Genomic DNA, 26,152 nt, shown 5'->3' with positions numbered 1-26,152 from the left:
CCATCCCCAGTTTATGTGAGACTTTCCTTGTTTTTGAGATATTTACAACACTGAAAATTGTAGCACACATCTAGTAATGCAGCTGACCCTTGTCCAGAAAAATGCAAATAAATTGTATCTGGTGAAATGCAATTGATTATTAATGCCCTGTGGATACTGACTTGTTTCGCCCCTAATTGCACAGCCATTTCAGCCTTTCACCACTCCTTATTGCCTACCTACAAGTATGGTCTTTGAATTTTCTTTATAATGTCCTACTGGTTCCCTCATTAACTAATGGGTTAAATAATAACCTTGACATATATTTATTTTATATGTGTATGAATTGTTTTACCCTTTAAAAAAGTATCCTTTAATATACTGAGTATCTCTTTGAATTTGTGCACTTCTCTCCATTGCAATAAGCCTTTCTAGCACAGGTCAGCATCATTTTTGCCTAGCTTATTTTGACAATCCTCTAATTTTACCCTTGTCTCCAGTCTCTCCGTCCTATTCCATTCTCTCCATAGCCAGAGTGCTTTTTCTAGACTGTAATGCTGAACATATTTCTCAACTTTGTAAAATCTCCGGCTCCTAGCATAAAGTTCAACCCTCTTGGCATGATTTGCTTCTCTAGCCTCAGGTTTGGCAGAGCCCTGCAATTCACCAGCCAGACTCAATTCAGTTCTCTGAATTCACTGCCTTCTCTCTCACCTCTGGAATCTAGCACTTGCAGTCTGCTTTGCATGCAACACATTCTGTACACCTGTCTCCACCCAACTCTTGCTTGTTCTTTAGGGTTCATGTCTGTCATCACTTCCTTCCTGAATCCCTCAAGTCTGGGTTGATGCTCCACTTTTGTCCTCCACTAGCAGGAGGACATGCCTTCACCTCTTTACCTCTCCCCTAATAGCACATACCACTGTATTATAATTGCTCTTTAACTATCTCCTCTGCTAGTCTGTAAATTCTGTGAGGGCAGGTGACATGACTAGGTTGTTCACACTATATCCCCAGTACATGGCATAGCAACCAGCATGTAGTAGTCATTCAAGAACGTATTCTGAAAGCTGAGTTCTCTGTATGGTCCCAGGATAACAAACTTCCCTATACAAAGCCTTCTCAAGGACCATGACTCCTCTTGCCCCCATGTTCCCAATGAAAAAAGGACCGGTTATGCTCAAATAGAATGCACTTCAGTTTATTTAGGCTTTTATTTTGTAAAGTCAGAGTAAAATTTTTAACTCATCGGCTTTTTAAATGTGAAACGGTTCCATAAAATGGCCATGCCTAGAGGCGATGAAAGAGGGTTTTGTTTTACTTCTTCTATGACAGAAAAAAGGGAATGGGAGTAGAAAAAAAGCATGAGAAAGAGAAAAGACCAGAATCACGAGAATTGGCTACAGTATACACTGATGGGTCCTACCTATTGCCCAGCCATTCTTTTTTTGTAAATCTCCTGAATTCTTCTTATTCAAGCAATATTAAAAGTTACAGGATAAATTTTGAAAATAGTAACTTTGTAATAAGGCATAGAAGCAGCATAATATAGGTTTATGTCCTGTAGTATTTTACATTCTTTTTCTTCTTTGTTAACTGATGTTTCTTTAGGTCCTGCGTTTGATTTATTCTTAAACAAAGCCCTGAATTTATTATTCCACCTTAAAAAGAAAGAAATTCTAACACATGCTACAACATGGATGAACTTTGAAGACATTATGCTGAGTAAAATAAGCCAGTCACAGAGGACAAATATTGTATGATTTCACGTATATGACGTAAGTAGAGTAGTCAGACTCATAGAGGTAGAAAGTAGGATGCTGGTTGACAGGGACTGGGGAGGGAGGGAAATGGGGAGTTATTCTTTAATGGGTACAGCAGTTCAGTTTCGGAACACGAAAAAGTTCTGGAGACGGATGGTGATAACGGTTGTATAACAATATGAATTTACGTAATGCCACTGAATTGTATATTTTAAAATGGTTAAAACGTAAATTTATCACAATAAAAAGAAATAAAGAAGCGGGAAGATATCCTGTCTTTAGCCTTGAAACTGAAGTAACTGACAGCTACTAGTAGGAACCCTGGACAGACGAGGGTATGTAGGACAGCACTGTTAATGAAGTTGCAAAAAAGAAAAAAAGTGTAAAGTGATTTAGAAGAAACTTATTAGTTAAAGCTGAAGGCTAAAAACTTTCACAAGAATAAAATCCTCCTCTGTATTTAGTAACAATGAAGTGTTCTCTTAAGATTGTCTATAAGAACACCCATTCTTACATATCCTTTAAGAAAAATGTCTTCACTATGAAATCTTACTTAATTCCCAAGTAAGGAAGCAGTACAGAGGCATAGAAAAGAGTTTGGATGCTGGAGCCTGACTATCTGAAACTGAATGCTGGCTCCACTTTGAGGAATTTACCATCTTTTTGCTTTGGTTTCATCTGGAAATTAGGGACAATAATAACAGCACCTACCTCAGAGAGCCGGTGTGAGGTTTAACTATGTAAAGTACAGTTTCTGGCACATGGGGAGCACAATATTGATGTTCACTATGGTTCTTGTTCCATTGTCACACTCACATCCTGTGTGCAGTGGTGCTCACGGTGGGCTCTGGGACCTTCTGGGGATCCCTGAGACCTCAGGGGGGCTGTGAGGTCAGAACTATTTTCATAATAATGAGATATTATTTTCCTTTTTCAGTCACACTCTCTCACAATTCCATAAATTCTTATAGTGCAATTTCCCAGTGGCTACTATATGCCATTTGATATTATAATAGATTGAAAGCAGAAGCTAAGATGAGAATCCAACTACCATCTACGAAGTCAGACATTAAAAGATTTGCAAAAGTCTCTTCTCATAATGCCACTTTCCTCACAAAACTGTTGGTGGTATGGAAATTACAGTTACTTTTCATAAAAAAAGTTATGTGAATGTGTAATGGTTTTAAAAAAATAAATTAGTATTAAAATTTTTCTCAGTTTTAATTTCTACTATAGTAAATATAGAAGATACAAGTCACATAAACAAAAGCCCTTTGGGAATCTCAATAATTTTCTTGGTCCTGAGCCAAAAAAGTTTGAGAACCACTGTTCTATTATATATTATGGTGTATGTGTCAGTCTCTTCAAGTAGACTGTATTTGCGGACAGCAATACAATTTTTCTTTCTTTCTTTTTCTCTTCTTTTTCTTTTTAAAAAAATTTCCCAGGGGCTTCCCTGGTGGCGCAGTGGTTGAGAGTATGCCTGCCGATGCAGGGGACACGGGTTCGTGCCCCGGTCCGGGAAGATCCCACATGCCGTGGAGCGGCTGGGCCCGTGAGCCATGGCCGCTTAGCCTGCGCCCCCGGAGCCTGTGCTCCGCAACGTGAGAGGCCACAACAGTGAGAGGCCCGCGTACCGCAAGAAAAAAAAAAAATTTCCCCAGGTATTGACTGACAGCCTTTTTATTTTTATATGTCAGACCATCAGCAAAGCGAATGAAGCTAACATATAGTAGCAGCTACCATTTATTTGGGGCTTAGTGTTTCTTACGCGCCGTGCTCAGCCTTTCATTTAACACTCATTAGGTTCTAGAATTACCCCTATTATATACATGGTGGAAACTTAGAGACATTAAATAACTTAAAGGCATAGATAGCTAATAAATGGACCTGCCAGGACTCAACTCTCTGACTTTAGAAGCCAAGCTCTTAACCATGTCAAAAGAGTGGAAAAATGCAGAGAAATTAGAAAAGCTATAGTTAGGCAAGACAAATTATTTACAAAGCATGGTTCCAGTAGTCTCTATCAAGTAGCTAGTTTACCTTTGCAAGGGGTTTGTAAGTCTGGTTTTCTCCTGGATATTCACATTGTGACTTGGAACAATTTTTATTTGGTTTAACACAGAGAGCATACTCTCTTATACTAAAGTTAATAAGATCTTTCCTAAGAAGGTCAGCTCCTCAACCAGAATGTATTGCCTCTGTCTCTTAAGGAGGTGAATAGGTGGTACCTCTTAGTACCTTATGTCTCTGAAAGAACTAGTAAGACACAAATTTTAAAGTGTAACATTATAAACCTAACATAACAATATTATAAAAATTGGAGAAATAAAGAAAAAATTACTCTTCCACCTTAACTCAAAAAAGGTTGGTGTACTTCCTTCAATTTTTCCCTCGAAAAATTTTAAACATAACTCGAATTGTGCTGTACTTGAAACTTTGTCTCCTGTTTCTTTTCTCTTACAACTACATCATATATATTTTTCATATTGATCAAAGAGATTTCGTCACCATCATTTTTAAAAGGCAGCATATATTCTGTCAGTTGATTATTAACTGTAGTTACTCTTGTTATTCGTGATAGTTATGTTCTATATAAAGTCACCATGAACAATGAATTAGTGAATACTGAACCGTTGCTTCTTGGAGAAATATAGGGTTAGGTTTCTGTGAGCCTCTGGACACAACATTTTCATTAACTGATCAATACACAACTTTGCTTTATGTGTGTGTCTGTTTAAAGACACTTTATTGATATACATTGTTGATTCATTGACATTGAACTCACAGCCAACAGCACAATAATTCATGCCTAAATGAAGCTGATTTTCTTAGCACATCATGGCCTTCATAAGAACTCCAGGCAGCACTTCAACACTATGCTTGGGGGCTCTTTTAAATAGAGAAATCACCAACAAAAAGCACACAAATGCAAAAACCAGGGCACTAAATCGACTTCAAGAAAGACACTTGTTTACAGTATGAGCTCTGAAACAAGCAGGCAGAGACAGTCACCTTATTCCACCTCAGCTGGGAGTGTGTACTTCAGACCACTCACATTTTTCACTGCTCTACACATGTTTGCAAATGACCTTTTGTAAAAGTGCTGCAAGTATTGATTTGGGGGTTAAAAATAAATTTTAGTGAGCAGGTGAGTTCACAAATATGGAATCTGTGAATAATGAGTATCAACTGTATTTCCCTATTATTGAACAGTTAGGCTATTTCTTTCTCTTTCTATGAAAATAATGCTGTGATTAGTTTATGCATAAAACTTCTTTTAGGAGTACTTCCTTAGGAACAGGGCTAGTTACAATTTTGATAGATCCTGCTTATTGCAGTAGCTCTTGGAGTAGCTCGTGCCAATTCTTCAATACAAAGTGTTGTCCTAGGACCAGGAGCACCAGCATCACCTGGGAGCTGATTAGAAATGCTGACAAAATCACCCCAGACTAAGTGAATCAGAATCTGGTGTTTAACAAAATCCTCAGGTGATTCCCATGCACATTAAAATTCTGAGAAGCTCTCCTATAAATCAAGGATTCTCAAACTTTACTATGCATTAGCGTCACCTAGCCAGCTTCTTAAAACAGATGTCTGACTCCACCCCCAGCATTTCTGATTTGGAACATCTGGGGAGGGACCTGAAACAGTGCATTTCTGACACATTTCCAGGTAATCCTATGCTCCTGGTTCTAAGACCACACTTTGAGAACCACTGCACTAGCTGGTTCATGAGTAGCTCTCCGGCAGGATTAATGTTTTTAAATTGCTAATGCATCTTATTTTTGTAGAAGGGAGGGAAAATAGAATCAATTTATAGCTCATCAAAAAAAAAAAAAAAATCCTTCTCACTGTATAGGGCCAGGGTTTGTGGAGGCAGGTAAGCCAGCCAGGATGGTTAGACCTAGTCATGGTTGGTGGGGGAAGGCTACTGTGGATGGATCAACTGAGAAACAGAAAAAGAAGAAAAAGTTTTTTCTCTTCTTATTTAGGCACCTCCCTATAAAAGAATCTATAATTTAAGTACCTGGAAAAATTCCTAATGAATAGTTTTTCATAAATTATATTTTATTAATTACATCCCCAAATAAGAGAATATGGTAAAAAGTGTCAAAGAGATTTTTTTTTTTTACTTCGAGTTTCCTGTGGTGAAAAATAATATGTGTACAGCAATGAAAGGATAGGTCCCAAAACAAGGTCCCAAAGCTTAGTGTTTTTAGTCTTTGGCAAATCTTTGGCTATGACTCAGGAATACACTGGAGATTTCTTTTTAGAAGATAGAAGACTTGAGACTACAGTTTCCTCACCCTGAATCTTCATGTCCAGCCCAGTCAATTCAAACACATAATTATTCTCCAGCATAAACACGTTTTTGGGAACAAGCCATATGCATTTCAGGTAAATCACGATTACCATTTCATATTGCTTATGAACTTGGCAAAGTTTTAAGGCAGTACAGTCTCCTAGATAGGTACTTCCTTGGAGTGCCTTCCTTTTCCTTAACCTGGGACCCCTTTGCCCTACCTTAATAGTGAGGTTCTCTTGGTCATTCGTCTTTACTTTCCAGGCCTGGTCCAAGGCTATTAGAAACTGGGTGGCTAGCAGCTCTTTGTTTTTAAAACCATTCCAAGTCCTTTTAAATAGTTAGTAGGAAAAAGACAAAGACAATCTGTGACAAAAGCAGTTGACACTAACAGTTAAAAACATTAATCCTGGGCTTCCCTGGTGGCGTAGTGGTTGAGAGTCCGCCTGCTGATGCAGGGGACGCGGGTTTGTGCCCCCATCCGGGAAGATCCCACATGCCACGGAGCAGCTGGGCCCATGAGCCATGGTCGCTGAGCCTGCGCGACCAGGGCCTGTGCTCCGCAACGGGAGAGGCCACAACAGTGAGAGGCCCGCGTACCGGAAAAAAAAAAAAACAAAAAAAACCCCCAAAAAACCCCATTAATCCTGCTGGAGATCTACTCATAAACCAGCTAATGAAGTGGTTCTCAAAGTGTGGTTCTAGAACCAGGAAATAATTGGTGAGTAATTAGTAAAATGCTTAATCTTATACTCAAAGGTGTAAGATTCAGTTAAAAGATATCCTTATCAATGAAGATAACCTTTTGATCAAAGGGGAGCAGGTGATGGGAAGTGAGTGCTGTTTCGATGCGTTATGGTAGAAGCCCTGAATGGAGAAAAGATCATATAAAGGATTAAGAAAACATAAAGTATTATGTGATAAATTTTCTTTCTCCAAGAAATCTACTCTGGTCTCCAGGTCTCTGAGAACACATAAGGATTAGATTAGGACCTAGCTTTGATGATTAAAACAAGCAGTATAAAGCAAACGTTCAGTTATTTTTGATTAGACAAACAGACGGAAGGGGTTCTGTTCAAAAACGGCCATACATAGGAGGGGGAGGATGAGGAGGAAGGAGGGAGAACCTGGCAAAACAGTAAAATTTCCTTTCAAATTGGCTCTTGAGCCCCAGCAGCTGCAATATCAGGTGGGTATTTCCCAGGAGTTTTTATGCTTAGCAAAGGTTTAAAATGAGTCTGTAATTTAGGTCTAGCAGTGACTGGAAATATCCAAAGGTATGTTGCATCTGTTTCTTCTTAGCATGCATATATATTTGAATTTGTTATGTGAGAGGAAATAATTGGTGAGTAATTAGTAAAATGTTTAATCTCACTTTAATCAAAAGATTATTTTCTCTGGAAAAAGCAATCATGGCTTTGTGTTTTGGTGGGCTTCATCTCACTAATCTCAAATCTCCCAATTCTCCACGGTTATGCATGTTTGCAGATAGCCTAATGCGTCCCATTAAAGGCAGGAGGGAGAGCTACTAGAAATGTAGGCACAGTGCCTCAGGGGTAATAAGAAGCCTCGGAGGGCTTGTTTGGTAAATTGAGCCCTCTTTAGTTATAGCAACTGTGACAGCCCTCTTTAGGACACTAAGAGTCTGTTTCAGTCTGGGTCTCAGATCCATTCTCTTTGGTTTAAGGTGAAAACTGCTGGCCTGGCTGCCACCTGCCTGGGCAGGTGAGCCATCAGCACAGCCACAGTCTCCCTGGGCTCTGCCTCCCTTTTTCTCCATCACCTTTCTCCACTCCTTTGTCTTTGGCTATTTCCTAAGCCATTCACTTTTTTATTTTTAATTTATTTTTATTTTTGGCTGTGTTGGGTCTGTTGCTGCATGCAGGTTTTCTCTAGTTGTGGTGAGCGGGGGCTACTCTTTGTTGTGGTGCGCAGGCTTCTCACTGCGGTGGCTTCTCTTGTTGCAGAGCATGGGCTCTAGACGCGCGGGCTTCAGTAGTTGTGGCCCGCGGGCTCTAAAGCGCAGGCTCAGTAGTTGTGGCACACAGGCTTAGTTGCTCCGTGGCATGTGGGATCATCCTGGACCAGGGATGGAACCCATGTCTCCTACATTGGCAGGTGGATTCTTAACCACTGCGCCCCCAGGGAAGTTCCAAGCCGTTCACTTTTTATCAACTCATTTTTTCACTTCTCTGGCCTTTTGGAATCCAGAATTTCATGAAAATGTCCTCCTAGTACTGCTCAATTCAGATATGACCCCCAGCCCAGGAACTCACAGTATAAATTAGCATATTGAAGACAATTACTATTGGTCAGTGGGAAGTCCTACTTTGCCTTTCCTTAAATTTTTTAAATAATTAAAATTGCAGTTACTACACATTCTCTTAGGTTTTCCCTGCAATACATGATTGCTTTTTGTAAGATGTTTTTAACCACACTGCTACACATATAAGTATTGTTATTAAATGGAACCACTATATGAAATTATTGTAGCTGTTAGGACTAGACATTAGGCCTCTCTGCTTGACTATTATACAAATGAAAAAGGATATAAGAAAAAATTTAGACTGAAAGAAATGAGCATAAAAATGAAAAGGGGGTTTTCTGTTTTATAATTGAAAAAATTTTCTCTGACAAAATCTGCAAATTCAAAACACCAATCCATCAAACAACTTGTTATTTGGAGAACTGTGAAAAGAATAATTTTCAAAGGCTAGCAACTCTCATACAAAATAACCAAATCTTATTTCTTCAAAGCCTAGATATACCAATTATGAATTTAGTGGGTCTTCATTTTCTTATTCACTGCAGTCTTTCATTCTTCATCACACTTCAGCCTGAGTTAGAGAATCATAGGAGGTAGTGAGAGATGGACAGAAAGAGCCAATATGATAAGTTTTGCTTCTTCTTTTTTTTCTTAATTTATTTATTTTATTTATTTATTTTTGGCTGCATTGGGTCTTCGTTGCTGCACGGGCTTTCTCTAGTTGCGGCGAGCGGAGGCTACTCTTCATTGTGGTACGCGGGCTTCTCATCGTGGTGGCTTCTCTTGTTGCGGAGCACGGGCTCTAGGTGCATGGGCTTCAGTAGTTTTGGCACGCAGGCTCAGTAGTTGTGTCTTGTGGGCTCTAGAGCACAGGCTCAGTAGTTGTGGCGCATGGGCTTAGTTGCTCCACAGCATGTGCGATCTTCCCGGACCAGGGCTCGAACCCATGTCCCCTGCACTGGCAGGCAGATTCTTAACCACTGTGCCACCAGGGAAGCCCCAAGTTTTGCTTCTTAAGAGCACTAATAAAAGTCAGATTAAGGAAAAGTCTACAAAACACAACCAGCCTGAGGTTATTAGATTATCTGTTGCCACATGCCCTATTAGCCCAGACCACCAAATCACTAGTCTAATGGAAGATTTCTCTTAACTACAAAGAACAATGGTCAAGACAACTTCCTCATACAGAGGAAAATCTGAAAGTGATTTAACCTTTCTATGTCGCACCCAGATATCTCCACCTGAAACACTTCTGACGCTTTCTCCTCCTCCACTGTAGCAGCATCCCATGGGGGTTAAACTTCTATAAAAGTACTATGAAAAAATTGGAATAAAGGTAGATTAACCAGATTGCCTTACAAACTGTCACTTGCCCATCTGATGTAGGTAATAACCAGATTTTAAGAATCTTAACAATGTTAGGGTTAGAAAGGACATTTGAGATCACTAAGAACAATTTCTTCATCTCATCTATTAAAACCAAAGCTGAGGGAAAATTTCAAAAAGCTGAGAGAATTGGAATCTTGCCAAGGATGATCTGAAACTGCTACACTGGCCCTTACAGTCTTAGTACAATTCTTCTTCCATTGCATCATTGTCTCTTACAGCAGGTAAATAGAAAACATGTTGATTTTATCCATTTTAATATAAGTAACCTTTTAGATAAAGAAAGAAGGCAGGTGAATGCATAACAGATCCTCATTAAAAACTTTACTATACACTAAGGGTTCAATTCGCCCTCTGTTCAAGGAGGTGCATGAGAATCTCCTGCTAAAGTGTAAAAAGCAAAAGGAGTCTGCAGTATTCCCTACACTGATGGTTCTCTGCCCATTTCATCTGAATGCTAGAACACATCCTCCTTGTTAACTATCCCTCATCACGCAGTGATTCTCAGTTGTGACATTATGGAAGGACACAACCCCTTACCCCCACTATACATAAACACACATACTTAGAAGGATCTATCCTAATAGGGCAGCAAGCAAAGTTTGAAAAAGTTTCCCAAGCACCATCCCTGCCCTGGCCTCCATCCAGTGGAAAAATCACTAATCCAAAAAAAAAAAAAGTACTCATCCAATAAACAAACGTTTATGAAGTGTCTACCCTGTGCCACGAACAGGGTATAAAGTGCTTAACAAGAGTTAACACTAGGGCTTCCCTGGTGGCGCAGTGGTTGAGAGTCCGCCTGCCGATGCAGGGGACACGGTTTCGTGCGCCGGTCCAGGAAGATCCCACATGCCGTGGAGCGGCTGGGCCCGTGAGCCATGGCCGCTGAGCCTGCGCGTCCGGAGCCTGTACTCCGCAACGGGAGAGGCCACAACAGTGAGAGGCCCACGTATCGAGTTAATACTAAATACTCACTCTGAGTTTTAGTACTTAGAAGCTGCTGTCTTTATATACCCAAAGTGCCTGGCATGGTCAGCCACCATCCCCTCAGTTTGATGGCTCCTTAATCTCCTTGAGGAATCTATATCTGCACATAAACCAAATGATGAAAAGGTCCCTTTTTGATTTTACCCCACCCCTACTCTCTGCTCCCCTATCTTTATTTTTCTCCTTAACATTTATTAAGTTAATAATAAACATAATTTACTTATTCATTGTTTGTCAGCCCCAATAAAATAAGCCTTCAAGAGAGCAAGAATTTTTGTCTATTTTTTCTCTTGCTGGGTCCCCAGTACCTAGAAGTATAGTAAATGCTCAATAAGTATTTGTTGATTAAATGAATGCCAACACTTCTACACCTGCCAAGTGCATTTGATATATCCTCGCTTCTACCCTGGTCTCCCCACCATTCCCTTCAATCATTCTCCCATGTCCAGTATATTGGCCTCTGTCCTCTACAGAGGACAGAGGACCTCTACAGGTCCTTCCTGTCAGCTACATCTAGGCAAAGTACAGCTAGCCTGGGCACCATGATTAGCTAACACATGATGATTTTCATTCACCTCACCCTCTTATCTTCCACTGCACCTGCTGCACCAACACTTAACCCTATATTACTCCCATTGTCTAACTTATCTTACTGTTTGTCCAGTCCAGAGCATTGCTAGAGAAGATTTAGATTCATGCTAGACTGGACCAATCTCAATGCATGGTAGGACTCAATGCTCAAAATTCATGGTATACAGAAGAAAGAGAATGGGATTAAGAATTAGAACTGGGGGGACTTCCCTGGTGGCGCAGTGGTTAAGAATCCGCCTGCCAATGCAGGGGACACGGGTTCGAGCCCTGGTCTGGGAAGATAGCACATGCTGCGGAGCAACTAAGCCCGTGCACCACAGCTGCTGAGCCTGCGCTCTAGAGCCCGCGAGCCACAACTACTGGAGCCCGTGCACCTAGAGCCTGTGCTCCACGACAAGAGAAGTCACCGCAATGAGAAGCCCACGCACCGCAACGAAGAGTAGCCCCCGCTCGCCGCAACTAGAGAAAGCCCGCTCGCAGCAACAAAGACCCAACACAGCCAAAAAATGTGTAAAATTAGAAGAAAAAAAAGGGGGAGCATTAATTAAAAAAAATAAGAATTAGAGCTGGGTTTAAAAATTGCGTATAATGTACACTACCTGGTGTCTGGCTGAGTCAGCAACCTTTATGAGGCTGTTTTCTCATCTGTAAAATGGGAGTGGTAGTATTCACTTCATATCTTGAGGATTATATTTGAAATGAAATAATGTACGTGAAAGCTCCTAGCAGATTTACAGGCATGTAAAAGTTGCTTAGTAAGTGTTAGCTCCTTCTCTTCCTTTAATTTAACATATTTCACTAACCTCTGATGATGCCCTCACTCTTTGAAAATGACTAACATCTACTTAGCAAGAAAATCAAAACTTTCTGGTATGAATCTTAATTTTCTTCTTTTCTCTCCTTTCCATATCAGAATTCTATGTCTTCACTCATCCTGTCTCCCGATTCAGAAATAATGTCCCTCTTCTTTTGTAAGACTAACCCTCTATCCATACCAATAGTTTTCATCCCTGGCTGCACATTAGAATCATCTGCGGAGCTTTTGAAAAATGCAGATGTCTGGCCCCCACCACAGACCAATTAAATATGAATCTCTGGAGGCGGGAGCATGGCATCAATTTTTTTTTTAAGTTCCCTGGTAGTGTGCCAAGACAAGTCAGTGGGGGAAAGAACAATCTTTTCAACAAATATTGCTGGAACTAGATATCCTCATTCAAAAGAATGAAGTTGAACCCTTCCTTATACCATAGACAAAAATTAACTCAAAATGGATCACAGACCTAAATGTAATAGCTAAAATTTTAAAACTCTTACAAGAAAACATAAGAGTAAATCTTCATAACCTTGGGTTAGGCAAAGCCTTCTTAGATATGACACCAAAAGCACAAGCAACAATGACAAAAAATAGATAAACTGAACTTCATCGAAATTAAAACATTTGGTGCTGCAAACAATATCATAAAGAAAGTGAAAAAGACAACGCACAGACCAACAACAAAAAAATCACAAACCATATACCTGATAAAGAACTTGTATCCAGAATATATAAAGGACTCTTAAACTCAATAATAAAAGGATGAATAACCTACTTTTTTAAATGAGCAAAGGATCTGAATAGATATTTCTCCAAAACCACAATGAAATTCCACTTTAAACTCATTAAGATTGCTCTTACCAGAAAAATGGATAATAATAGTTGTTGACGAAGATGTGGAGAAACTGAAACCCTCATACATTGCTAGTGGGAATGCAAAATGGTGCAGCTGCTTTGGAAAATGGTTATTGGAAAAGTCTGAAAATATTAAACATATAGTTATCATATGACCTAGCAATTTCACTCCTAGGTATATACCCAAAAGAAATGAAAACATATGTTTACACAAAAACTTGTACACAAATGTACATAGAAGTATTATTCATACAGTAGACAAAAAGTGGAAAAAACCCAAATGTCCATCAACCAATGAATGGATAAGTAGCATGTGGTATAGCTATTCAATGGAATATTATTCGGCGATAAAAAGGAACGAAGCACTGATACATGCTACAACATGGATAAACTTTGAAAACCTTGTACTAAGTGAAAAAAGCTACAGTTGCCCCTCGAACAACATGAGTTTGAACTGTGCAGGTCCACATATACTCAGATTTTTTTCAATAGTAACTACCATAGTACTATACAGTCTGTGGTTGGTTGAATCCAAGTATGTGGAAGAACTGCAGATACAGAGGATGAGTATAAATTACACTCAGATTAACCCCCCCTCACACATTGTTCAAGGGTCAACTGTAGTCACAAAAGACCATACACTGTATAATTTCATTTATAAGAAGTGGTCAGAATAGGCAAGTCTATGTGTAGAGAAAGTAGATTAGTGGTTGCCTAGGGCTGATAGTTGAGGGGAAATGAGGAGTGACTGCTAATAGGTGTGGGGTTTCTTTTTGCAATGATGAAAATGTTCTAAAATTGATTGTGGTGATGGTTGAACAACTCTATGAACATATGAAAAACCACTGGCTAGGAAAGAGAGACAGAAAGTTCCCCAGGTAATTCTAATCTTAATGTCTATTTACAGAAACCAATTTCTGAACCACAACACTCAAAGTGTATATGGTATTTTACCTTCTAGATTCCTTAGGGGTAAAGATGGCATCTTCTAATTCTTTCTCTCTCCCATATCCTTAAGGAATAATAATGGACACAGAGCAGGAGTATGATATCTTTTAAATGACTTTTTTTAAGTAAAAGAGTGTTCTTGGTGAATGGTTTTTTTAAAATTTTAATCAAAATTGTAAAGAGTCAGGCTGCCACCTGGCAGAACTGATCATCTTGGCTATCTTGATTCATTTAAATGCCCCAAGCAATTAATTCAGCTATAGCACATAGAGAGATGGTAAGCAGACCGTGCAAACCAAACTGACCGGTTCTGCCATTCAAAGTATGGTTGTTTCACCATATAACAGTGGATGTGGCCGCTGGCCCTTAGGAACTATTCTTTTGACAGCTCCACAGGACACAGCTCTGGTTTGACTGACTTTGTTTACTAAATAAATTAATTCCTACTTCTGGAGTAGCTTCAATTTTTAAACAGAAAGCCATCTATTGACAGTCACTGATACACAGGATTTTATTGTTTGATATTAAACAATTAAGAGTTATTGTTTTTTTTCCCTACAAGTACACCATACATGAAAATAAATATAATCTAGAATACAGCCACTAGGAGTGGAGAGAGGGGGAGATTCTATATCCACTCTGTGCCTTAAAGGGATAGCTTTACTTTAATAAAACCAAAAGGCAAACTGTATTTCTTTCATGGAAATTAAGCTCTCTTTGGCAAAATGTATATAAAAGAGTCTGATGAACATTTCCTAAGATGAGTTTAATTATGGAAACACATTTTTTAAAAAGTCATAAGGATTCAGTCTTTTGATCTAGCAGTGACCTAGTAGACTTTAATAATTTAAACTAACTTCGAAATTGCTACTTTCAATAGAGGCTCTGAAGGTACATACACAAAAAATGCTGAAATAAGTCTAGATGTTTAAAAATATAGGGAATTTTGTCATTTATTCAACCCAGCAGATTAAAAAGTAGCAAAATATGACACCATAGTTATCTGAGCATAGGACAAAAATCTGGTTTACAATCAGGCAGAAGTTTTCCCTTCTATAACTCTAGTGAGTTCAAATGTACTCAGGAAAACAAAATGAATGAGGGGAATGTCAGATGAGAAATAAAAAGAAAATTCTAAATCCTCAGGTAATTTTGAAATGAAGTGAGTTTACAGTTGGAAGATTCATTAATAAGAACAATTCAAAAGATAGCATTAGGACCATAATTTAGAAGTCTTGTTTCATGAGGAGATTATAATCTGAAAATCTCAAAACTAAGAATTGATTATACAAGGTAAACAAGACAAGGCTAAATGATAAAAAAATAACAAGACATTTTGTGTTCTCTCTCACTAGAAAGAACAACCGGGTACATGCTGCTGCTAGACTATAAACTGCTCTAAGTGAGGCAGTTGGAAAATGCTATTAGATTATATGGGTTGAGGAGCTGCCCCAGGGGTAGAACATGTCACAATGTCACATCCCTCTTCTTTACTACCACAACTTTCACCAGAATCAACCAGAGCCTTGGAAAACAAATTCAGTCACAAAGACTAACTTTCTGTTAAAACTCCAAGCAAACTATCAAACCAACTTAATACCTGGAACATATCAGAAGTTTTCTGTGTTCCCCAGACACAGTGGAATAAACGATTTTCAGTGGGAAGTTCATCTTAGAAAAATGCTCATGAGCATTTCTAGGCATATAATTATGGGATATACTAAGAAACCACTTCTTAGTTTTCATTAGGGGATATTTAACAAATCAGAATTTAAGGATAATTCCCCTTTTGCCTCTGGTGCAGGCTTTAGGTTTTTGAAAACGTAAATAAAATGTACAGAGTGACATAAAGAGCTATAAATATGTATACATATACGACTACAGCTCCCATAATAAAAGCTTTTGGGAAGAAAAAAAAAGATTGAACTGGTATTCATCTTCCCCAAACTGCAATCCCAAGATATTGACTGTTATACAATTATGAAACAAAGGCAAGGTCAAGGGTGAGAAACAACAGAAAGGACGGCAGAAAGGAAGACAAGTGCTCATCAGGCTAGAACCTCCTCTGTCTAGCTGGCCCGGCTTTCTCCAGCACCTTTCTGGTACCAGTTCTGGGCTTCTCCTGTAATACAATTCACATCATCGCTCAGAGGGATGAATCTCCCTTTAAGGAAAGCCAAGCCAGCATCCAGAGGTAACGTGCAGAACCGTAAATGAAAAATGTCCACGTCTAGCAGGCAGACAAGCAAAGGAAAATCAGCTGTCAGTTTCAGAGGCTCCTAGCTGTAACGGGGTTTCAGGTTTCTCTTTGCTTCTGTCTGTCTCTCTCATCGTGTCTCCTTCAATAATATCAGTTTTCTAATCACCTCAAATCACAAATACATTCTCCATCTGTCCTTGTGAAATAAATGCTGATGAAACAGAAAAACAGTGCGATACTCACAACAATGAAGAATTCCTACACATGCCGTTCCATTTTCTTGCTTTAAAAAGATGTAAGGTTAATTTAAAAAGCCTTGCAGAATTAGAAAAATAAGGGGGAGGGGGATTCTACCCACACAATCCTCCCTCCCACCGCAAAGGAGCCCGAAGGCTTGCTGACGTCACAGATTCATGAATGGATGTAAATTGGGCTGGTTTAGGATTCCGCACAGACTTCGCTGTGGTGTGTGCTGTGAAAAAGAAAGGGAGGGTCCAGAGCAGGCCCGGCCAATAGACTTCAGGCAGTCATGGCCTGCCTTCTTTCAGAAGGAATCTGGTCACAGAATAAACAGAGCCCACCAATCAGGGCGTCTGCCAATGCCTTAGGACAGACTGGCAGCCTGAGGAGGGAGGGTGTGTGTGTGTGTGTGTGTGTGTGTGTGTGTGTGCGCGCGCATATGTGTGTGTGTGTGCAAGCGCTGCAATAGTCATGAAAACATTATTATTGCTACTGAATGAGGGCAGACTGGCAGCCTGAGGAGGGAGGGGGTGTGTGTGTGTGTGTGTGTGTGTGTGCGTGTGTGTGCAAGCGCTGCAATAGTCCTGAAAACATTATTATTACTACTGAATGAGGGAATCAGAATTTTGGTGAACTCAGTGCATGCATATAGAAGATATCACGATCTTTTATTCATTAGAGCTATTTTCTTTAACCCTTTTCTTGCTGTTCAACAATGTGCCTGATCTGATGTGATAAAAACAAATCAAAGTCACAGAGTTTCTAAAACTGATGTCCAGTAGACAAGCATGCCCTGCACACCAAGACTTGTAAAAGCAAAATAGTAGAGAAATAATAATGGGAATAACAACCTAGCGATTAAGGAAATAGGTAAGAAAATATTACATAAGTGTAATTGTTTGGTAGAACAATATCACCTTGCTGACATTTGCGATGAATCAAAAGTGGGTGTGGAAGGGTAATTTACTGCTACATTTAAATAAGGTAGGACATTTCCTCATTGGTTTATTAAACTTCTGACATTCAATTAAGATGCAGCTCCAAAAGAGCTGTTAATGTTTCTTTGAGCTAATTTTTGTTTTAGTAAGATGTCTTATTACTAATAACAAAACAGCTATAATTAAATTCACCCAAAGAGCTCATGATATTAAAAAAATTTTTCTTATTTAAAAAATTTTAACAGCTTTATTGAGGTGTAATTGCTATACAAAGAACTACTATATTTAATGTGTACAATTTGATAAGCTTGGAACTGTGCAAATACCCATGATACCATAATCACAGTCAAGGTAGTAGAAATATCTATTTCCCAGAGTTCCTCATGTTCCTTTGGGTTTTTTGTTATTGCTGATATTTTTGTTAGTTTTTCTGGCAAGAACATTTAACATGAGACCTACTTTCAGCAAATTTTGAAATGCACAATAAAATACCGTATTGTTAGCTATAGGCACTATATTGTACAGCAGACCTCTAGAACTTATTCATCTAGTATAACTGAAACTTTATACCCATTGAATAACAAGTCCCCATTTCCCTCTCCCCTCAGGCCCTGGAAACCACTATTGTATTCTCTGCTTTCATGAGTTTGACTATTTTGGATAACTCGTATAAGTGGAATCAAGCAGTATTTGTCTTTTTTGTGACTGGCTTATTTTACTTAGCTTAATGTCCTCCAGGTTCATCCATGTTGTTGCAAATGGCAGAATTTCCTTTTTAAAGGCTGAACAATATTCCATTGTACATACAGTATATACATTTTCTTTATCCATTCATCTGTCAATGGACACTTGGGTTGTGTCCATATGTTGGCTACTGTGAATAGTGCTGCAATAAATATGGGAGTGCAGATATCTCCTTGAGATCCTGATTTCAATTCTTTTGGATATATACCCAGAAGTGAGATTGCTGGATCCTATGGTAGTTCCATTTTTAATTTTATGATAAATCTACATACTGTTTTTCATAGCTGCTGCACTATTTTACATTCCCATCAAAAGTGTACAAGGGTTCCAATTTCTCCACAACCTTCCCAACACTTGTTATCTTTTTAAAAAATAATAAACCATCCTAAGAGGTGTGAGGTGATATCTCATTGTGGTTTTGATTTGCATTTCCCTGATAATTAATGATGGTAAGCACCTTTTCATATACCTATTGGCCATTTGTATGTCTTCTTTGGAGAACTGTCTGTTCAAGTTCCTTACTCATTCTTGACATCAGTCTTGGCAATAATTTCTTGAAATGACACCAAAAGCAGAGGCAACAAGAGCAAAAATAGACAAGTGGGACTATATCAAACTAAAAAGCTCCAGTCAACAGAATGACAAGGCAACCTACAGAGTAAAAGAAAATATTTGTAAACCAGATAGATTGTCTGATAATGGGTTAATTTCCAAAAAATACAAGGAACTCATACAACTCAGGAGCAAAAACAAAACAAAACAACCCTCCCCAAAAAAACAACAAAAAAACTTGTGACATTGTTTACTTTTTTTTTTTAGCTTAGTATCGTCAACAAAATTTTTAAAATTTTATTGGAGTATAGTTGATTTACAATGTTGTGTTAGTTTCTGCTGTACAGCAAAGTGAATCAGTTATACATATACATATATCCACTCTTTATTTTAGATTCTTTTCCCATATAGGTCATTACAGAGTTATTGAGAAGAGTTCATTTTTTACTCTTCATTTTAAATTTTTTCAAAGTTACACAGAAATGGAGATTAATATAATTTATTGCCCTGTATCCCATCATTTCACTTCACAATTACCAATACTTTACTAATACTGATCATAACTTTTTTGAACTTGGGGAATGACCTTGAAACTGGAACAAGGTGGTTAATATAAGGCCTTGGTTATAAGGTGTCCAGTGACCAAGAACATTCTGAACAGATATCTGCTCTCTCTCTCAATCAGATTATTTGTACAGCTGAGAGAAGGAGAGCAGTTGCCTGTTTCTATGTGGTTATAAAGGGTTCAAACCTGACACTAGTAAGCACTGCTCACTGCTTACCCCACTTGGGGGAAAAAAACACCCAACTTCCCAGGACTATTTTATACACAGGAAAGATGTTCAGTATATTGTTCTATATATTCAAGCAATAAAATATCATTGGCAAACAACATATTCAACAAATTTCTCTAAAGGAGCTTATTGTGGTATGTCACTATGGAAAAGATAGACCAAAGAAATTTACCCATGCGAGATGGGTGTGCTCAGGACCAATGTAGTACTGGTACATTCCTAGTAGGTCTGAGTGCACCACACTAATCTATATCAATCAATATGTCCATGTACCAGGATTATTTTAGAACCCACAAATGGAAAGAAGATGAATATACATCTCTGTTTCCTTCAACAGCAATCAAAGCCAACCAGGATACACTGGAAGAATTGGATTTATTAAAAAAAACAAAGAACAAACAAACACTTCCAAATAATACAGACTAACTAATACAGGCAACCTCTTTGTGGAACATGTCAATAAGATGGCCAAATCTGTTACAGAAGCTAACATGTTGCCTGTAAGGTTTGAGAGCAACATCACTACTCAATCAAGGATCAGGGTAGGTCTCTGAAGCAATTCAACAAAACAGAGTATATAAATGCTTCTAATAACAGCCACCTAAGATATTGGTTTAATATGTAATCTGGCAAATAAAAATTAGCTGGCTCTACAGACTTGCCATTTTAGTAAGATGAACTTAGTCTGGGTTAGCATGCCTCCGTAGAGCACAGAAATACCAACTGGGCCAATAAAAACTTCTCTATGTCAAACATCGTGGGAAATCATTGGGAGGATAAGCTGTATCCCCAAATTACAGAAACTGCACAGGTTATTCTTCAAGGAGGCCAATGTTGTTTTAGGGACAGAATTTGGAAGGTAGGGAAAGGGGGCCATGAAAAATGTACATCCTAGAGCAATACTTCCTTGAGAACTTCTTGTGATGATAGAAATGTTCTATAATTTGCACTGTCTCATACATTAGCATTTGAAATGTGGCTAGTATGACTGAGGAACTGAATTTTAAATTTTATTTAATTTAAATTGAAAAATAAATAGTCACATGTGGCTAGTGGCTACTGAATGGGACATTGCACCTCTAGAGATATTAAGCCAAGTCCCATAGTCACAAGTAATTTTTTATTTCAGCACGTGGGCATACTAAGTGTGGAGTACTACAAAGCCATTATCAAGGTGAGTAAGCTCTTTAAAGAACCAAATAAACCTCTTCAAATTTCAATAATGACTAGAAGATGACTGGTCTCCTTTCCCAAGAAGATATTCAAAACTCATTATTAGGAAAAAATTTAAGAATAGAAGTTAAGGTACAATTATTCTGGCATAAAAATATGAGCTATTCTAGAGTTGGTTTTGTTCTTGAGAAAAAAAAATGTGTTTTTTTTAAAGGAAAATGACTCAGTTAAGCCAGAACCTAAAAGAAGTTAAAGTATTATGATCCAGTGACAATTTTTGTCATAAACACCAAGAAAAAGAAAGAGTATGATGACCTCAGTGCTAATGCATGAAGATTCAGATTTCCTTCACAGGCACCAATGTGGTTAGAAGCTAGTAAAGAGATCTGGGTTCAAATCCTGACTCTGTTATTTATTAGTTATGTAAGTTCAGGTAAACCTGAGTGTCAGTTTCTCATTATTAGAGGGAGGATGAAATGTACAGTGTGGGGAATATAGTCATTAATAATGTAACATCTTTGTATGGTGACAAAGGTGGTCAAAAGGTACGAACTTCCAGTTATATGATAAATAGGTACTAAGGATGTAATGTACAACATGATTAATATAATTAACACTGCTGTATGTTATATATGAAAGTTAAGAGAGTAAATCCTAAGAGATCTCATCACAGGGGAAAAATGTTTTTTCTTTTTTTTCTTTTGTATGTATATAAGATGATAGATATTTACTAAACTTATGTGGTAGTCATTTCATAATGTATGTAAGTCAAATCATTATGTTGTACACCTTAAATTCATACAGTGTTGTATGTCAATTATATCTCAATAAAACTGGAAGAGGAAAAATAAAGTGGGGATAATAGGCTAAGCCTATTACGTGAAAGTTAAGTAAAATAGCACATGTAAAAACTTCAGTACAGGGACTTCCCTGGTGGCGCAGTGGTTAAGAATCTGCCTGCCAATGCAGGACACATGGGTTCGATCCCTGGTCCAGGAAGATCGCACATGCTGCGGAGCAACTAAGCCCGTGTGCCACAACTACTGAGCCTGCGTGCCACAACTACTGAAGCCCACATGCCTAGAGCCCGTGCTCTGCAACAAGAGAAGCCACCGCAATGAGAAGCCTGTGCACCACAACAACAAAGACCCAACGCAGCCAAAAAATAAATAAATAAATTTATTTAAAAAAAAAAGATTATCATACTAAGTGAAGTAAGCCAGACAGAGAAAGACAAATATCAAATGATATCGCTTATATGTAGAATCTAAAAAAAAAAAAAAAAAAGATACAAATGAACTTATACGTAAAACAGAAACAGACCCCACAGACATAGAAAACAAACTTATGGTTACCAAAGGGAAAAGGGGGGGGGGACCTGAAACTAACACAACATTGTAAATCAACTATATTTCAATAAAAATAAATTAAAAAAAAAATAAAGTCAGTGACTTTTATCAATTTTTACTATATATCAACTATTATGCTAAGGGCCCCATATAAATACCTCAATTAATACAATGATTTGAGTAGGTATTTTGATCCCCGTTTTAAGATTTGGAACGTGAGACACAGAAAAGCTAAATAATTTGAAATCACAAAGCCAGTTTAAAAAAAAAAAAGGGCAGCAGTTTCCAGAACCTATGCTCTCATTATACTAGTCTGTTTGTAAGAGAAAAATAACTTGACTGGGAGTCTCAAACAAAAAGCATCCAAACAACTGGATATGTTTTCAGAGGAATATGTATAATCAACCATTTTAAAAGTTATGCTACAGTAGTTATTGAAGAAGTCCATTTTAAGGGTATGATCCACAGGCCTGTGAATAATCCATGGCCTGGCAGCCTGATCTGTGACAGTGGTAAGAGCAATAATAGGCAAATGAAAAAGAAGCTGTTAGAATTTATTTCATGAAATGAATTGTTCAGGACCACCCAGGCAGACTATATGCACAGAGGCCTAGGAAAAGAGGCACCCGAAATATTTATTTATTTATTTATTTATTTATTATTATTTTTTCGGTACGTGAGCCTCTCACTGTTGTGGCCTCTCCCGTTGCAGAGCACAGGCTTCGGACGCGCAGACTCAGCGGCCATGGCTCACGGGCCCAGCCGCTTCGCGGCATGTGGGATCTTCCCAGACCGGGGCACGAACCCGTGTCCCCTGCATCGGCAGGCAGACTCTCAACCACTGCGCCACCAGGGAAGCCCCGAAATATTTATTTTTGATCGACTCAGATATTTGACATATTTGTTTTAAAGAATCAAAGTTGTTGTTGGGAAAATAATTTAACAGGTCTCATATATACATATATATATGTATATGATCTAAAATATGACACAAATAAACCTACCTACAAAACAGAACAGACTCACAGACATAGAGAACAGACCTATGGCTGCCAAGGGGGAGGGGGTGGGAGAGAGATGGATTGGGAGGTTGGGGTCAGCAGATGCAAACTATTATATACAGGATGGATAAACAACGAGGTCCTACTGTATAGCACAGGGAACTATTTTCAACATCCTGTGATAAGTCATAATGGAAAAGAATATGAAAAAGAATATATATAATATAACATATATATACCCAAATCACTTTGCTGTACAGCAGAAATTAATGCAACATTGTAAATCAACTGTACTTCAATAAAAAATTAATTTAGTAGGTCATGACTATCATTTTAAAAACTAGATGAAATAGAACAGAAAATAGTATATCCCATGTGGTGAAGTTAAGTATATTGTTTCAAGAAACTTGTTATATATATGTAATGGGACACTATAAAAGCTATGCTTCCCACTGTGAGTTGTGGTACAAAAACTTCAAAAATCACTATTCAATGATATATACATACAATACCTATCTGTTTCTTGTTATTTTTTTATGTCCCATATTATATACCATGCCTTTTGTGCTAAAATATCTTCTTTACGTAGTTGTGCTCTTTCAGAGGTTTGGATATCTAATTTCCAAAAATAATCATTGGGAACAAATCTGGTCCTAGACATTCTTTGTAAAAAATTTTGTCCTTCACTTTACAATTTACAGAGTATTTTAAAATAGGGTATATGTTAGTCTCATTTTATATGTGAGAAAATTAAGGTTCAAGAAGATGGGCTCATCTAATCCAGCTCTATCTAAACTCTGTAACCTACTGACATACTTTTAAATTCTATCCATTACCTCTTGTCCCTCCCCTATTAAAGATCTGTCTACGATCATTCAATGACTAAAATTTAAAATGAGTTTAAAAAGTGAAAATGCAAAGATGAAAAGGCCAGTTTGTAGTATCAAGGAGCTTTGCTAAGATGAATAACAACACAAAATGGTGAAAGTGCTAAGTTAGGCAGGAATGCTTTACTTGAGGTTGGAGAACAATACCAGAAGGAAGTTAACTAACATTTGGGGGTGGGAATATTCTTCCATGCATGGGACTTTTCTACATAATGCAAAATGTTTAGCAACCCCCCCCCCCCCATGCCTGTAACAGCCCTAGTCTTAGCCATAGCTAAAAATATCACCCATGTTATTTGTCTCTGTAGGCACTAGGGGATTGGGCTTCACCCAGTTTGAGGCCTACAGGTTAGGCTACAGAGTGGTGCTCTCTGCTGCCCTCTGTTGACATAGAAAGGTAAGATCAAGCCCTTAGCTGAAAAAAATGTGTCCTATCCCTTGGAGAAAAATGTCCCAAGAACAGCCTGGTGTTGAGGCTCAGTGAGAGTTCTGGGAATGTGGGGTGAGGCTGAGTAAAGGCTGGGAGCCACTCTTCCTGGTCCAGACTATAGCCAGTATTTGTCATTTGCTTGTCTTTGGCAAGTTGGCATGTTTGTAAAGGGAATAAAGGCTTGTCTTATACAAACACACCTTGTCCTTATGCTGCAGTTTGCCCAGGGCTTGAACCAAGCCTTCTTCTCTTTCTGATAGAATGATCATTTTGAGCTGGGTGGTTACAGTCAGTTATAAAAGTAGGTAAACTTGAAGGGGGAAGATTTGAGGAAACTGGATATGAGCAAATAGGACAATTCTTCCAAGGTAGTTCTTATCAAATGTAAAACTGGTAAGGCACACACCAGCACTTTTCATTCCCATATTGGATTACAGTGTACAAGTTCACAGAGAAAAAACTGGAAGTCAGAGTGGAGAAGATGTTAACACAGAGTCAGTAAAGTGTGGCCTGCTTTTAAAATGAGCTTTATATGGCTACCCATAAACAGGCTCACTCTGTGTAGACCCACACTCAGCACTGCAGTCAGCTCTTTATTATTCACACTAATGAAGGGAACAATCTTTAATCTTTCAGGGAAAGATCTGTTTTAAAGTTTCTCATAAATAGAGGAGGATCTTCAAGATGGTGGAGGAGTAAGACATGAAGATCACCTTCCTCCCCACAAACACATCAAAAATACATCTACATGTGGAACAGCTCCTACAGAACGCCTACTGAACGCTGGCAGAAGACCTCAGACTTCCCAAAAGGCAAGAGACTCCCCACGTACCTGGGTAGGGCAAAAGAAAAAAGAAAAATCAGAGACAAAAGAATGGGGATGGGACCTGTACCTCTAGGAGGGAGCTTGTGAAGGGGGAAACGTTTCTACACACTAGGAAGCCCTTTCACTGGTGGGGATGGGGTCGGGGGGAGGCTTCGGAGCCACGGAGGAGAGCCCAGCAACAGGGGTGCAGAGGGCAAAGCAGAGAGATTCCCGCACAGAGGATCGGTGCTGACCAGCACTCACCAGCCCAAGAAGCTTGTCTGCTCACCCACCGGGACGGGTGGGGTCTGGGAGCTGAGGCTCGGGCTTCGCAGGTCAGATCCCAGGGAGAGGACCGGGGTTGGCTGCGTGAACACAGCCTGAAGGGGGCTAGTGTGCCACAGCTAGCCGGGAAGGAGTCTGGGAAAAAGTCTGGAGCTGCCGAAGAGGCAAGAGACCATTGTTTCGGGGTGCGCAAGGAGAGGGGATTCAGAGAACCACCTAAATGAGCTCCAGAGATGGGCGCGAGCGCGGCTATCAGCGCAGACAACAGAGACGGGCGTGAAATGCTAAGGCTGCTGCTGCAGCCACCAAGAATCCTGTGTGCAAGCACAGGTCACTATCCAGACCTCCCCTCCCGGGAGACTGTGCAGCCCGCCACTGCCAGGGTCCCGTGATCCAGGGACAACTTCCCGGGGAGAACATGTGGCGCACCTCAGGCCGTTGCAACGTCACGCTGGCCTCCGTCGCCGCAGGCTCGCCCCGCATTCCATACCCTGTCCTCCCCTAGGCCTGAGTGAGCCAGAGCCCCCTAATCAGCTGCTACTTTAACCCTGTCCTGTCTGAGCGAAGAACAGATGCCCTCAGGCAACCTACACGCAGTGGCGGGGCCAACTCCAAAGCTGAACCCCAGGAGCTGTGCGAACAAAGAAGAGAAAGGGAAATTTCTGCCAGCAGCCTCAGGAGCAGCGGATTAAATCTCCACAATCAACTTGATGTTCCATCCATCTCTGGAAGACCTGAACAGACAATGAATCATCCCAAAACTAACGTGGTGGACTTTGGGAGCAACTGTAGACTTGGGGTTTGCCTTCTGCGTCTAATTTGTTTCTAGTTTTATGTTTATCTTAGTTTAGTATTTAGA

General features: G+C 39.2%; 1 protein-coding gene across 2 annotated transcripts in view; it reads right to left on the bottom strand.

Annotated features, from left to right (window-relative positions):
- Positions 1 to 26,152, bottom strand: part of MAP3K13 (mitogen-activated protein kinase kinase kinase 13) — a 163,930-nt gene that overhangs the window by 78,529 nt on the left and 59,249 nt on the right. The window contains exon 1 of one of the 2 annotated variants that reach the window (XM_079921838.1): positions 16,339 to 16,651. The exons of the other annotated variant lie outside the window; for it this stretch is intronic. The gene's annotated coding sequence lies outside the window, so the exon portion shown is untranslated. Of the gene's footprint in view, positions 1 to 16,338; positions 16,652 to 26,152 lie in introns of those variants that run through there. 2 annotated transcript variants of the gene reach the window in all.

This window comes from Stenella coeruleoalba (assembly GCF_951394435.1).
Source record: "Stenella coeruleoalba genome assembly, chromosome: 5".
Lineage (NCBI taxonomy): Eukaryota > Metazoa > Chordata > Mammalia > Artiodactyla > Delphinidae > Stenella > Stenella coeruleoalba.
The sequence above is the reverse complement of the archived record's forward strand: the minus strand, read 5'-3'. Positions and strand labels throughout refer to the sequence as shown.